The sequence below is a fragment of the Mya arenaria genome, chromosome 7 (assembly GCF_026914265.1).
Source record: "Mya arenaria isolate MELC-2E11 chromosome 7, ASM2691426v1".
In the NCBI taxonomy this organism is placed as follows: domain Eukaryota; kingdom Metazoa; phylum Mollusca; class Bivalvia; order Myida; family Myidae; genus Mya; species Mya arenaria.
In genome coordinates, this window is record NC_069128.1 from 57,747,060 (window position 1) to 57,761,304 (window position 14,245).

Below are 14,245 nucleotides of genomic sequence, written 5' to 3' on the forward strand. Positions count from 1 at the left end.
TGGTGCGGATGACATCAATAAGTGTGGGTCGGCAATTTTTCATAAAACATAGGTTAAGAGATAGTTTTTTCCAGGCTAACGTTATCACAAATGTTATGAAGATGTTTACATTTTTCTTTGTTCAGTAAGTCATAATTCAAGTCTCGTATGCAGATAATAATTATGTTCAAACGCTATCAACATTTTGTCCTAACACTTGGAAGTATAATTTTCAAAGTCTGGATCTGACATCGACGGTTTTTGATACAAGCACAGAATACCCCATTTCCGCCTCTGGAGTGACAGCTCGTAGCACTCAAGTTAATCATTCTCCAGATCCCTGCGGCGTTTGAAGGGGAGATCAGCACGGGTGAATGCCATCAGTCCTCCACCATGGCAGTTGCGATCTCGTCTTTCTAACTTATATCCGTCTGCATTGAAGAAGTTGTTGTTGAGGCTCTCATCCAGTTTGGTTTCAGCAATTACGACCAGATCTAAAAGTTTATCATCAAGGATTGTACGAATTTTCATGGAATCTGTACCGTATGCTTTTAATATTTAGGTAGATTAAATACCTACCTGGCGTTTATTGTTTTTATTTCTGAGAGTTTTAAGGTTGTCGAATAAATCTGAAAAGTCGCTATTTGTGCAGCAAGATAGACAGAATCATTAGGCATAGGGGTTGTGGTGTCCGCTGTTGTGTCTTCGCCAGGTTGTAGCCAGTCTGCTTCAGGATCTGGAATAGGTTGAAAAGAGTCATTTATATCTAAATACTGGTTGCAACTGTCAGTTGCAGATAATCCTGGTCCACCTCGTCGCTGGGGTTAATATGTTCTCTGGTGTAAGGATAAAAAATGAGTCTGAAAAACAAAAGCAATTGTTATATTCAGGGCATATGGCACACGGAGGACATGTAAATGAGTTATCAGAGAGATTATTATTTGATACTGATTTAAGATCTTGATTGTTTCTTTCCTTTAGTTGGGAACATTTTTTATGAATCCTATGACGACAGGTGCAGTTAAGTTAAATATGATGATATTTGCGTACATTTTTTAGGCAAACACTGAAAATATTATTCGAATTGTTACCAGAAGGTCCAATGTTAAGCGAAACGTCGCCGCACAATAGAAGTGATAAAGAAAGTTTATACAAATCTGAAAGGTCATTTTTTACGGTTTGTCGATTTTCCATCCGAAATCATTCCGTCCGAATACGTACTTCACCACATAGGTCGAATTTCCATTTGGCTGACACACGCCCGCTTGTCCTGGTACAGTTCTTTTTATTTACGATAACTGTTGTTTTTGTGATGTTTTTCTTATTCAAATTAGTTAAACTGGAGGTAAAGTGAAGATAAAAAGACAAAAATGAAATGCTGATTACAAATCGCAGTATACCGCGGAGCAGGCAGGATTCGCAAAAATCTTTAAGCATTCACCAATCATTTAATATGTTTGCGTTTTCTGTTATTAAATACAGGGTTACATCCTTGTTATCAGTTATATTTTTTTTAAATTTAATACAGGGTTACATCCTTGTTATCAGTTATATTTATTTTTCCATATATGCATTATTTAGTAAGTAGTTAAAGGTTTATCACTCAAAATTGATGTTTGTTATACATGTGTATGTATTGATTTTGAATTAGGGTGTCAATTTAAATGTCCCAGTAAGGAAGAATCGTCATTCATATAACTATGGTATTTAATCAGATTATGAACCGTTGTGATGGTAGTAGAAGGTGAGGATAATCCTTTCCAATCCTTTCCATTGACTAAAAAGGAGTATTTCCCCTTAATTAACCGCCGAACAAGTTGAAGGTCATAATATTTATACACACATGTTCCCTATGCATTGAGTTTATTGATCGCTCAATAACAAAAGCATTAGACAACCCTAAAAATGAAGGTAGTTAAACGTGTTGTACGTTCAAAGCTTGAAGCAAAATCTGAATTTTGAAAACGATTTTATCTAAAACATAAATTAATGATGAAATCACTTTTGCAATGGGATACTGGAAAGCAAGGTATAAACATGAACATTGTTGAATATTTAGAATAAAAAAGAAAGGAAAAATAAACAAAAAATGTTTAGGCATAAAAAGGCATAGACATACCGTAATAAATACGTGTGGAAATGTAAAATAAAAAACAGTAAATGTTTATCAACTTTTATTACCACTCAAACGACAGGATTGCTTTAATTGTGTAACATATGGAATGCGATTTACTTGGAAACTCCTTGACTTGAATCGACACGTGTGTAGAGTTTGAAAAGGGCAGCTACCCTTAAACATTCAGGTGATTCAATGTGGCATTAAATAATGTACCTGTATGTTTTACGTTTTTATGGAAAAGGGATTCGAAAAATTCATGTTTTGTGCCCCAAAACCCGAGGAAGTTTTTATCAAAATGTATCGGTCAGATAAAGATGTTAATCTACTAAAATAAAAGATTGCAGACGTATCCACCTTTAAAAGTTTCCAGTTAAGTGTGCAGAAAAAGCCCGTTTCATGGTTGTTGGTCAATCAAAACATTCTTTTGTACAAGTTTTGATGAATTAAGTGACAATCATGATTGGTACTGTAAAGCCGACTGACCGTGGAACAAATACCTCGGCGGTCGCAGCTATTTACACCCTGAGCACATTTTAAGAAGCATTGCAAATCGGATATTTTTTGTGATAACCGAAATGGATAATAATTACTCTTTTGTTTGCTGATGCCAATTCATAATCAGCATTATTATACCTGCCGCCGTTAATTTGTCGCTATGAACTTAAAATATAGTCATGACTAGCATTTCTGTAATAATGATACTTTGAAATTATATTTCTGTATTTTTTACGCATGTCATTTCAATATTTGTTAGTGGTCACTTCTTTTAACTCAAGACCAATGATCGAAAGTCCCAGTAATGAGGAATATTCATTCCAATGGCTACGGTAATGAAACAGATTTTGATCACTTCTTTTAACATGACTCAAATTACAAAAATACCCAATTATGATTTATCTTTCATATCATCATGGTACTTAAATTGATGATAACCCTTTCCACACTCTGCAGTGGACTTTACTTGAGTATTTCCCCGTACTTAACTGCATTACAAGTTGAAATACCAACACGTGCCAAATGCCATTGAGTATATTGATCGATCATAGCAATTAGATTAAATAAAATACTTAAATGGTTAGTCCGAAAATCAAGGTAGTGAACGAAAGCTGATGGACTTTTAAAAGCTTGAAGCAGAATTTGAAATTTAAAACGATCTTAATTAAAACTGAAATTTATTATATGACTCCTATCAAATGATCAAAAATGAATAAAGCTTGTTAGTGACTTTCAAATATAAACATTGTTAGTATTTGAGTCTGTGTGGCCATACAAAATACAAATACAAAATTTGTAATAATTTAATGTTAATCCTCAATAAAACGACAGTATTGCCTTTATCGTTAAGTGTGTATAAAAGAATATGGTTCGCGAGCTTAGTGCAAGACGGTTGTAATTCAATGTAGAAATGGAATGCGTTACAACGGTTTTGCGTATGCGCATGATTCATCACCTTTGAAGCATTTGAAGGGGAAAGGCATTCATAACATTGCAGGTACTTCTACAAGTGCACTGGTATACTTGTATATGTGTATTTATGTTTTCTTGGATAAAGGATGGTTTTACCCGAATAGGGGTCGGTTGTTTATTCGTTTCGTGCTCTATTCCCGACGAACTGATAGGATTGGTAAACCTACATACACAGTAGGATATAAACGACTGAACGAAGTGAAGCTTCTCTTAATTGTGTTAAATAAGGCCGCTAACAATGGTGAGGGTCAACCACAACATCCGTTTGTACAAGTTAGTATGTATATTGGTGACACGGTGGTTATTGTAAAGGCGATTGAGCTTGAAACGAATTCGTCGCCTGTGCCTGTGAAACACACCTTATGAATATTGGTCAAGTATAAGGTACTTGCAAATGCAACATATCATTCTGGTTATGTCAGAACAAAAAAATAGGGTTTTAGCTATAGAGTTTTTCAAAGTAGCAGCACCAAGTCCAAGTCGGAAGCATCCATTCGCTCTCATATCATTGAATTCAATGCTAGCTTGGGCGTCCGTCTGCTTTCATATAATTAATTGCTTAAGAGAGTCAAATATTTATTTTTTCCTTCATTACACCTTATTCATTTTAATTATATAAATTAGGGATGGCAACGAGTACCCGAGTCACAACTGTTTGAAATATACAAAATACACGATATTCAAGATGAAAAATGGCCAATTGATACACACATGAACTTTCTCGAAAACCAATTCAAGTTTTCCGAGTACTCGAGTACCCGAGTACTCGATTGGAAGATTTTCCGAGTACTCGAGTACCAATTTCATTACTCGTGGCCATCGCTTATATAAATATTAACGTTACATATTTAGCCGTCCAAACCTAAAACTATAATTAAACACAATTCCTAACGTGTACTTTTCAGTTCAGAATTTCACACAGCCCTAATTTCTCCTTTAGCCCCAGTCCTACTTCTGTAGAACATGCCCTGTTTCAAACCTGGTTGAATCCCTAAATGAAAATACATGAAAGCGCCCTTGTCTAATTTAAATTACCATTGCAATTTATTTATGTTTCAGCCGACCAATTAAGTTAATAATCAAACTTTTATGTTGGCTGATGCCAGTTCATATTTAGCATTATTATACATTCCGTTATAACCTGCCACGTATACTCATAACTACGTACTCGGTAAGCATACATGCTTTTAAAGTTGTTTCGAATTCTTGTTGTTAATCCGTATTATTATATGCAGGTTTTTGCGACAGTTCTAGCTGTTCTCAGAATAAAAAAAAGCCTGGTAACCATCTAGATACGCAATCTCTTTGCTATAATTTCCCTTGAAGAGCAGATATAATATCTGCCACGTCGTACCAGACAACTGTGCTGTATTCTGAGGTACCCATGGTGATTTATCCATAATAGTTTGGATATGGAATTGAACATTATTCTCATTGAGTGTGCTTATTTTATACAATTGAATATTCATGTAATACCTGATCAGGTTATTCTTAAAACCGTGATTGTGATTTCAACTTTTAACTCGCACTTCAAGTATAATGACCCCTACACATAAATCCATGTACAACAATAAATTATTCTGCATGGGACATTTTATGAAAATATTGACCTGGTTTACGTGGGAGGGTTGTATATCGTTTAATCAATTGTTTGGCATTTTGTCGGTGTGTTATTTTGTATTTAAATATTTTTCAAAATAGCAATTAGTTTTGTCTATTGCTCAAGGACAGCACAGGCTATTCGTAATCCAATATCAGACAAATACAATGTCATTTGGGCGACCAACAAAACAATGGCTCCGTCGTCGAAATGTAGGACAAAGTAGCCCACAAACAGAACACCCTATCCCATTTTGTATCAAATTGCCACCCCGAATGACCAGGTAAAAAATCACTAAACGAAGGACCGTACGACTTTAAAAGTCATAATAGGAACAAATTTGCTTGCGCTCAAGCAAAAGAACACGCATGTCCACAAAACATTGAATACAATTGTGATGCTGTTCCATGTTTCTTGTTTGTGATTTTTTGTTTTTGTGTTCTATGTCTTTGGCGTTTACCCTGTGCCATTAACGGGGTTTATGTTTAAACTTTTGGCTACTGAGCTTGTTTCTGTAGTTTTTCACAGTATTTCTGTAGTTTTTAAGTATTGATCGTGTTACATAATGAGGGGACTTTTGGTAATTCACAGATGGGGTTAGCAAACTAACCAAACTAGCCCTTTGTTTTCGATAACTCATTCCTCAGTTAAGTGTGTATATTTCAAATCATACAGTGAATGCACTACTATCTACAGTTGTCCCATATTCTTGTTATTTCATAAGTGCCCATTATTTCACTGTTTTCCTGTCAGAATATACCAGTTGTACTTCGTAAGAACGGAATGGTTGGATTTAAAAAAACAACTTCAATGGCGTTATATATCATTTATTTGTATCACACAATCGGTAGCTTGTCAGAGAAGAAATTGTCTCGAGAGTGACCAAAACGTAAAAGTACTGCTCTAAGAAATCCAAGTGTCGTTACTGTGCCAGTAATTCATGTTGGATTTACCTAGGCTATATAATTGAAAATCATAACATTGTCCAAAAGAAGTAATTTGAATGTTTTTAAATCGAAACAATTTCCGTAATTCTGACTGGCATCCGAAATTAGTATACACACTACACACTTTAATAGAAGAAATATGGGTAATATAACTCATAATCGGTTGTACAAAGCCGAATAGTTGAATTCAAATTGTTTGTCTTATTTGTATCACATATGTTGGATGGTGGCTATCCAAGCAACTAAATTTTAATAAAAAGTTATGTTTACAAATCTGAATCGTATGATATTATAATAGATTAAACAGTTGACATTTTTTTAACAAAATACAATTACCGTATGCGTAAGAAACAAAAATGTCATTGGACAAAGATCACAAATACATATCAAGGTATAATAATAAAAGTATATATTGAGGGTATACAGCACATCACTTCAGATAAAACAGAGATTACAACTCGTTTGCGAAACACTGCGTGTAGTTGCACTAAATGTTGCAGTTGGTGTCTAAGTTGTTTGTACGTGTTGGCTCAAAGACGTCGGTGCGCGTTCCTTGTGATTGGATTCATTTTTTTACCAGTGTTACCGTGTGTATACTGAGTTTGCGTTAACTTTCTCAAACCAATGGGAGTAGGATTCATATCAGCTACACGTTTATAACTCATCAATTGTGCCCATGACTTGAAGGTATAGCATTTGTACGTATACGAAGAGTTTCGCAACCTCGCTTAAGTTACATTGGCTCGTAAGTTCAGAGAACTATTTTATGAAAATATGTCTTGGCATAACCTATGGTATTTGCTGAAGGTTTTTATAATAAGATGCAAAATTAAAATATTTATCACTAAAGATTTATTTTTTTAAATAATATAGGGTATTCATTTAAAGCAGACATTTTAACAAAATAACAGCTGGAAATTAAAAAAACTAAGCATCGATTTGTTTTTAGAATGTTCATGGATTATTGGCCATATGTTATGTTATGTTTGATTTATTTCATAATATGTTAATGATTGTTAGTTGTTCACATTAATCTGAAATATCAGCTTTGTTGAAAGATATTCTCTTCGGTAACTTTAGAACCCACTTATTTATATCAGATAAGAAACAATCGCAGACATAAGCACAGACGCAGACATGGCACCGAAGGCTTTCGCGCCGCTGCATGTTGACTCGACGCTCAACGTCACCGTTGCTGATCCGGTAAGAGGCTCGGCATCAGCGGCATGAAGCACCAACGTGTAGGTTGCCATTGTGCTTTTGTCAAGCGTCTTGCTGGTCGCCACTTTCAATTTACCATCTGTCCCGTACACGAACTCAGAATTGGTGTCTCCAGCTGAAAATGAACACATTGTACAGTTTTTATATCCTTACATTGACCGCGAAATTTTAATGGGGATTTCTGCATATTTTTGCAACATCATCGAGCTTCCAGTTGATTAGAAATGCGGCCTCATTTCACCAAGTTATATACAGCTACCATCCGTTGCAATATGGTTTGCTTGCAGATATATGATTGGTTTAGTATTGTAATTGAAAAACTCAGCTTGTTTGTTATTTAATCCGGTATGAATTACAATGTTAATTAATGAGCTTGATAAATCTGAGTTAACACTATTGGTAGAAAAAATGATAAAAGTAAAATATTCAAATAAACAAAAACGAGTTTCACATTTTTTGAAAGTTTAACTCACAGTTGATGGAGTATGCGATGGTATTGCTTGCGTCTGTGGCTGTGTATGTGCCCACCAACGTGTCTGAAATGATGCACGATTGTTGTTAACTATAGACATGAATTCAAAGAATACAAGGATCCAAGTTCATAGAAGGTTTTTAAAAGTCTAAAATTATATTGCAATGTTAAACCTAAAGTTTCTATATTTCAATAAGACTGCACACTATTAAACTTCATCAGGAGTTCAAAAAAGTGCTCTATTGTTAATAAGAATTGCCACATGTGATAGAAAATGGTAAGTTTTGCTAAACGGCGTCAGTAATAGAGAAAGGAAATATACCAGCTTCTAGCTACCTCCTTAATCCTTACACTCATATTTATATATATATATGTATATACATATATAAAACCCAATATTATATATAATATGTTTTGTGTGTTTTCATGTATCTTAATGAAACTAAGATAATTAAACTAACGCTTTGAAAATTGAATTATGGAAGGCTTAAATTTACAAAATTATGTTCAAATGCGTATCTGCCAGTAACTGTTAGTTCATAAAAGTCAATGAAAACGGAAAAATGGGAATACTCAAGTTCCGACAAATGTCCGAAATAATGGTCCAAATGTTGTTTAAGTTTGACGTCAGTGTCACATGGTGTGTACAGTTCGGCTTATTCTAAGAAACAACCCCAGACAGCAGACGCATAATGAAAGCTAATTTATCTCGGAGTATAATTTACCAGCGCCAGAGCTGTCCTCAACACATGCAGTGATTTGTGCTTCTGCGTAGGCTGGTGCTGTGTTGTTTAAAATAGGGAGGGTTATGGTGGCTGTTCCAACATCGCTGTCTCCACTATCAGTAGCCCTGAAAGTATAAAATTTGGCATCAATTTAAATTATAAGAATTAGAAAACGATTAATCATATAACTTTTTTCGAATTTCCAGGTTAATAGAAACTACGTAAGATATAAAATAAAGTGACTTTTAAAATATCGTGAATATAGGAGGAAAACATATTTTTTTTATATCCTAAAAAATGTTGGAGTTACCGCCTGTGAATGGTCAGCGATAGAGTCATTCCTTGAGAGTATTACCCCATTGATGAGTACTCAACCTAATCCTTGTCCAATTACAGTAAAATTAAACATTTAAACAAAAGACACTTTAAGTAAAAATGAAATAATAAAATACATACGTACTCAACTTCAAAGGTTAAAGTCGTATTCGTTTCAAAATCCAGCGTTTGGCCGGTTTTTAAGGACACTACGCCAGTGGTTTGATGTATCGTTCCTTTACCACTCGCATCAACAATGAGAGCATATAATGCAGTACCGCTAACAGTTGCTGTGGCTTTAAATAGGGATGTCCCAGCAGGACTGTCTTCTGCTATTGCATCTCCGGCTAGAATCGTAAAACTGCCATTTCCGCTAGTTATAGCTCCGGGTGCTGTCCATTCAGTTACGCCTGCCTCTGGAAAGAAAAACGAGAATACTCAGTTTCTATTGGAGATGCATAAACACGGTATAATAATGTGTGAATTCAAAATGAAATTAATATGGCGATATGAGCAAATGCCCAAATATATGAATCTGGAATATGCATGACAATGAGTTCAGTATAAATAAACGTTAACATCAAAAAAGCCAAAGTCCATAATATGGATCTCATATTTTCGGTATTAATGTACAGTGATTGTATTTCATTTTATGTTCGGCTATGTAGTTTGAGACATAAATATTGCTGAACAATTTTATACACATTAAAATCAAATTGCTGCAAGATACAGATTGGAATAGAAGATATTATGCACTCGAATTATATCACTTACAATCTAAGTTGGAATTTATTGATAAATTGCTTGAGAAATCATCTTGTTGCCGGTCGTTCTATGGCAGTTAAAGAGATTGTTTTGTTTATTTTTGTTACTTGATTTCCAATGAGTGTTGTTAACATTGTTTGCAATCATTCGTCCTTAAGTAATAATCATACAGACAAATTATTTCATTGAATGCTCGGCTAAATTAGTCATGCACGCGTAACACTAGTCTAAGTTGTCATCTCTGAGCATTTTATATGTATAACGATATTTAATAAGGCACATGTAAAACCAGTAAATATGAATTTTAAATTACTTGAGCATTTTGTTTCCGGCAAAAGATTCATCATCGCACTTTTTGGTTTTCGGTTAGTGTACTTGATTTGATTTGCGAAATTTTGAATTAAGCATTTCTTAGAACACTAAATACGTCATTGAAAACAAAGAGGAAAAACGTCTAGTAAAAATGACTAAATAGTTTAGCCATGAGGATAGTGCTGTTCTTGAACGAATTTAGTAATTGAGTATTTTTAAATTTATTAAAGATTGTTCACATGCCTTATCAATATCAATTTAATACAGCTCCCTATGTTATCTCCGATTTCTTCAAATCTTAACAATGTGCCTATATAGAAAACTTATCTTTTTGGCCCGATGGAGTATTACCTTCACATTAAAACAGCAACAATTTACCTACACAAAAGGACTGTAAATTATGCGTATTGTGGAGTAAGGGCATGGCTTATGCTACGGTCACATATCCTCCGGGCCCTTACAGTTGTATTTCTACCTTTGGCGTATTTTCTATGATTTTGGAAATTTGAGATTTGAGCCAAGGGATCTGTGGAATCCGTACAAAGCTGTGCAATTTTCTGCGGGAACTGTTCTTTTCCTGACGTGTGTAAGCCGAAGGAGTATCGCTAAAACTTAGCGGACATTCTAAGGTCGTAGGAGAGTCGTTCGATATGAGGTGTGCGAAATTTCGTCCCACAATGAAACGACACACACACGAATACTGTGGAGGCCGTATTGGGCCCGTTCGGTGTCCATTGAATATCTCCGACGTGAATATACGGGCTTACGGTCGACAGAGCAGAACTTTTAAATCCGTGCTAAAAGCTTCCGATGCGCCTTACGGCGAGGTATGAACGCAAAGGCGCCAACCAGCTAGCCATGATGCCAACGTGAGATTTGCAAATAATACCCGAAATATGGCCTGTTCGGGCACCTTATTCGGAACTGATAGATATGGTTTAAACTTATTTATTTTACAATGATTGTGAAACAAGTCATTGCAACTTTTATTAATCACTGTCGTGGGCATGATGTTGCGCGTTAAAATGTGGTATTCTGTTGTTGGGTAACCCGGAGTACCCGGAGAAAACACACTTGTCCGGTTTTGTAACCACAGACCAAACTCACATACGCCCAGGCCGGGAATAGACACCGCGGGCCTAGGTGAACATCGGGTGCTCTAACCGGACAACTTAGGACAACCGAACCGAAGGTTGGATGCTGGGGTTTTAGTAATGTAGCGTTAATGCAATGAAAATGCGATTTCCGAATGTTGTTTTTTTAATTAATTAAGCATCTACAAATGCGTAATTGTGCTTTGCACTTAGCTCACCCTTCATATTATCGGAGTATTTCGGGAGTTCAACCAATTTTGAATTAATTGACTTGTTTGAGATAGCCTAATTTCGCTTTCGGACCATGGTATCAAAGGTCTATATTTGATCCATAAACATTATTTTGGACCATATCGCTCCGTGTAAAAGGCGCAGTAAAACACAAGCGATTGAAATTCATAAGATGTCGGTAATTAAAACACAACTTGTGCCGTATGCTTGGAATTTAATGTCAATTTCATATATTATATACTTGTATTTGTTTGTTTATTTCAATACTTATGTGAAAAACTACAGCAACAAGCTCAGTGGCAAAAGGTTTAAACATAAACCCGGTTTAATGACACTGGGTAAACGCCAAAGACATAGAACACAAAAACAAAAAATCACCAATAAGAAACATGGAAGAACAGCACAAAACTCCTCAAACAGCACAGTGGATACGATATATAGAACACTTGGTATGTATATCAAGGATTGTTAGGTACCGCCTTGGAACGGTCAGTAAAAAGTAAATTTACTTGGGGCTTAAACCAGTTTACGTGCACAAACCTCACTCTTATCCCAACAACCCTTAATAAAGAAAAAAACGTCAAAGGTAAATCTTATCAAAGTATACATTAACTTGAGGAAACTTAATAATAAAACAAATAATAATAAACTTTTAGGTAAACCCCAAGTACTTCAATGATCCCAACTCTATCTGCAGACTCTATCAACCTGATTTCTTTAGAGAGTTCGTTTATTAAAGTAGACCTTAAACTACTAGATATTGCTGACTCTTAGATACCATAAAGTCAAAGGTCTTTCAACTACTTTTTCTTTTCGTTTTCTATTTGATAATACTATTTACAGTAAGATTACAGTAGCGAATCTTTTAACAAACCAGATCTTTGAACGCCGCATTACACCATAACACAGAAAATAATTTCCCGAAACATCTTGACAAAGTAGATCGCAGTTGTGTGTGCATCGTTTTTCAATCAGACGGTACAACACTACAGCCCCTACCTCATACTTTAAACTGCAGACTGCTATGGTTTCTAAGGCAGCAAGACATAACATAAACTTATTTAGACATATTTAATGTGAATTGTTGCTTTTTTTAATTGCAAACAAACTGACACCTGAGGACACATTGACTTTAATATTTGAGTAGTTGTATTCAATGTGTTTTCAATGGGCTACAATTGTTTTTGCATGCACAATCAATAAATACCAAATAGACTCTGGAATAAACAAATTCCAAAGAAAGTGCAAGGTTAAACACTGCACTCTCTGCGTTTTGATCATGATTTTTTAAACATATTTACAGTCTCAGCCTGACAATGTTTTCATTTAAAAGAAAGTGAAAGAACACTTTGTAATCCGTATTCCGGGACCAATTAGATTTGCAGACAGTCCCCGGGGATTTTAATGACGAATGCAATACAAACACGGCTCGTTATTAATTCAATGCCTATTTCACCCCAAAACAACAAAAATAAAAACATGTGTTGGTACGATGCATCTGAATTTTTAGGACAATTCATTTATAACGAGGCACTGAACAGACTGTGCCTTGCGCCGGTGTTTTTTTTTCCTAAAACGCCTGAGCAAACAAAGGATAAAACAAAGGGGAAAACACAGACAATTAAATATTCAACTTATGCTTAAATACTTTCTTATTAATAAAGTCAAATTCTATGATAAATGTAATGTTTGAAAGCCATATGTTGTTGTTTTTATACCAATATACATCAAGAACGTTATATCAAAATGGGTGCATGTTTCTTGCGTCAGTATTCCTTTATATACATTAAGTATCGAGTGTAGTGAGAGCATTTTGTGTGTCAAGTCTGTACTTTCACATTACATTGCACTGATGCAATCAGTTTAATTCATAAAACCGGAAAAAGGGCAGATGATCCATGCACCAGACAAGACTTTGTCAACTAACTACATATAGTTCGATCACAATCTTTGAAAATATTGTGTGGACCAATATCACATATAAGTGCGAAAGGCCGAAAAAACACTGTTTAAAGGTAAAAAGCTATATACATAGACGCACAAGTTTTTTTTACATTTAGATTTGAGTCAGAAATTATAGCAGCATGTGAGTCAAATAAAAATGTTGCTCCCTCTCTCGCAAAATGATAAGTAATTAGACAAAATAGGTGGCACGATAGTTGGATATACGTGTCAAATGAAACCTGTAGAATGAATCCATTTTAAACAGTCAATTAAAGTTATTCATAACGTTGTTTCTTTTTTTATATCGGGAAATGTTGTGTTGCAGCCCACGATGTCTTGGCGTAAACTGAGTAACATCATTTAAATCATATTGACGGGTAACTTGAATGTCATTTCAAGCACGTTTAAATGCTACCATTGTGTATTTATTTTAATTTACACGAAACTTATAAAGCACTTCATGTGTATTGCAGCCAAATATTGCATAAATTCCAGCAAGTTATACGTTTATGTCTCCTTTTGTCTTGGTGATAAAAACTAATTTGAATTTAGTGGTTAATTTTCATTACATCATTAGAAGAAAATGGGATATTTTCATAAAACGGATCTTACCAGATGTGACGTCACCTGTTTCACGGATTCTTACCGGATAAGTACTACCGGGTACTATATTTAGGCAATGCATGTAGCTCGGAAAATTGATTTGTCAGGTCATTATTAGCGCAGGTTAAACAGGTACGTAATTGTTTGTTATTTAATACCACAAAGGGGCCAGTGATAAAATGATCTGACATTCGTAAAACATCGTGGTATACATAGGTTTTAACTCATCTAATGTTCAAAAGACCTTCAAATGCTCGCTTGCTTACAAATTTCAATGAACTTACAATTGTGTTCTAAATGGGGAATTATGACAGATCCTAAATATTTTCATTTAAAAATAAATATTATTTTGTATTGTATTTGCATGTCAGTATGTACCTAGATATTATTGTCAACGATCCTTTATGTCTAAATTATTTATAGACTGAAATTAAACTCATAACACAAACCA

General features: G+C 34.9%; 1 pseudogene; it reads right to left on the minus strand.

Moving 5' to 3' along the window:
• Window positions 1–300: 300 nt before the first annotated feature.
• Window positions 301–14,245, minus strand: part of LOC128241287 (calcium/calmodulin-dependent protein kinase type 1D-like) — a 54,563-nt pseudogene continuing 40,618 nt past the window's right edge.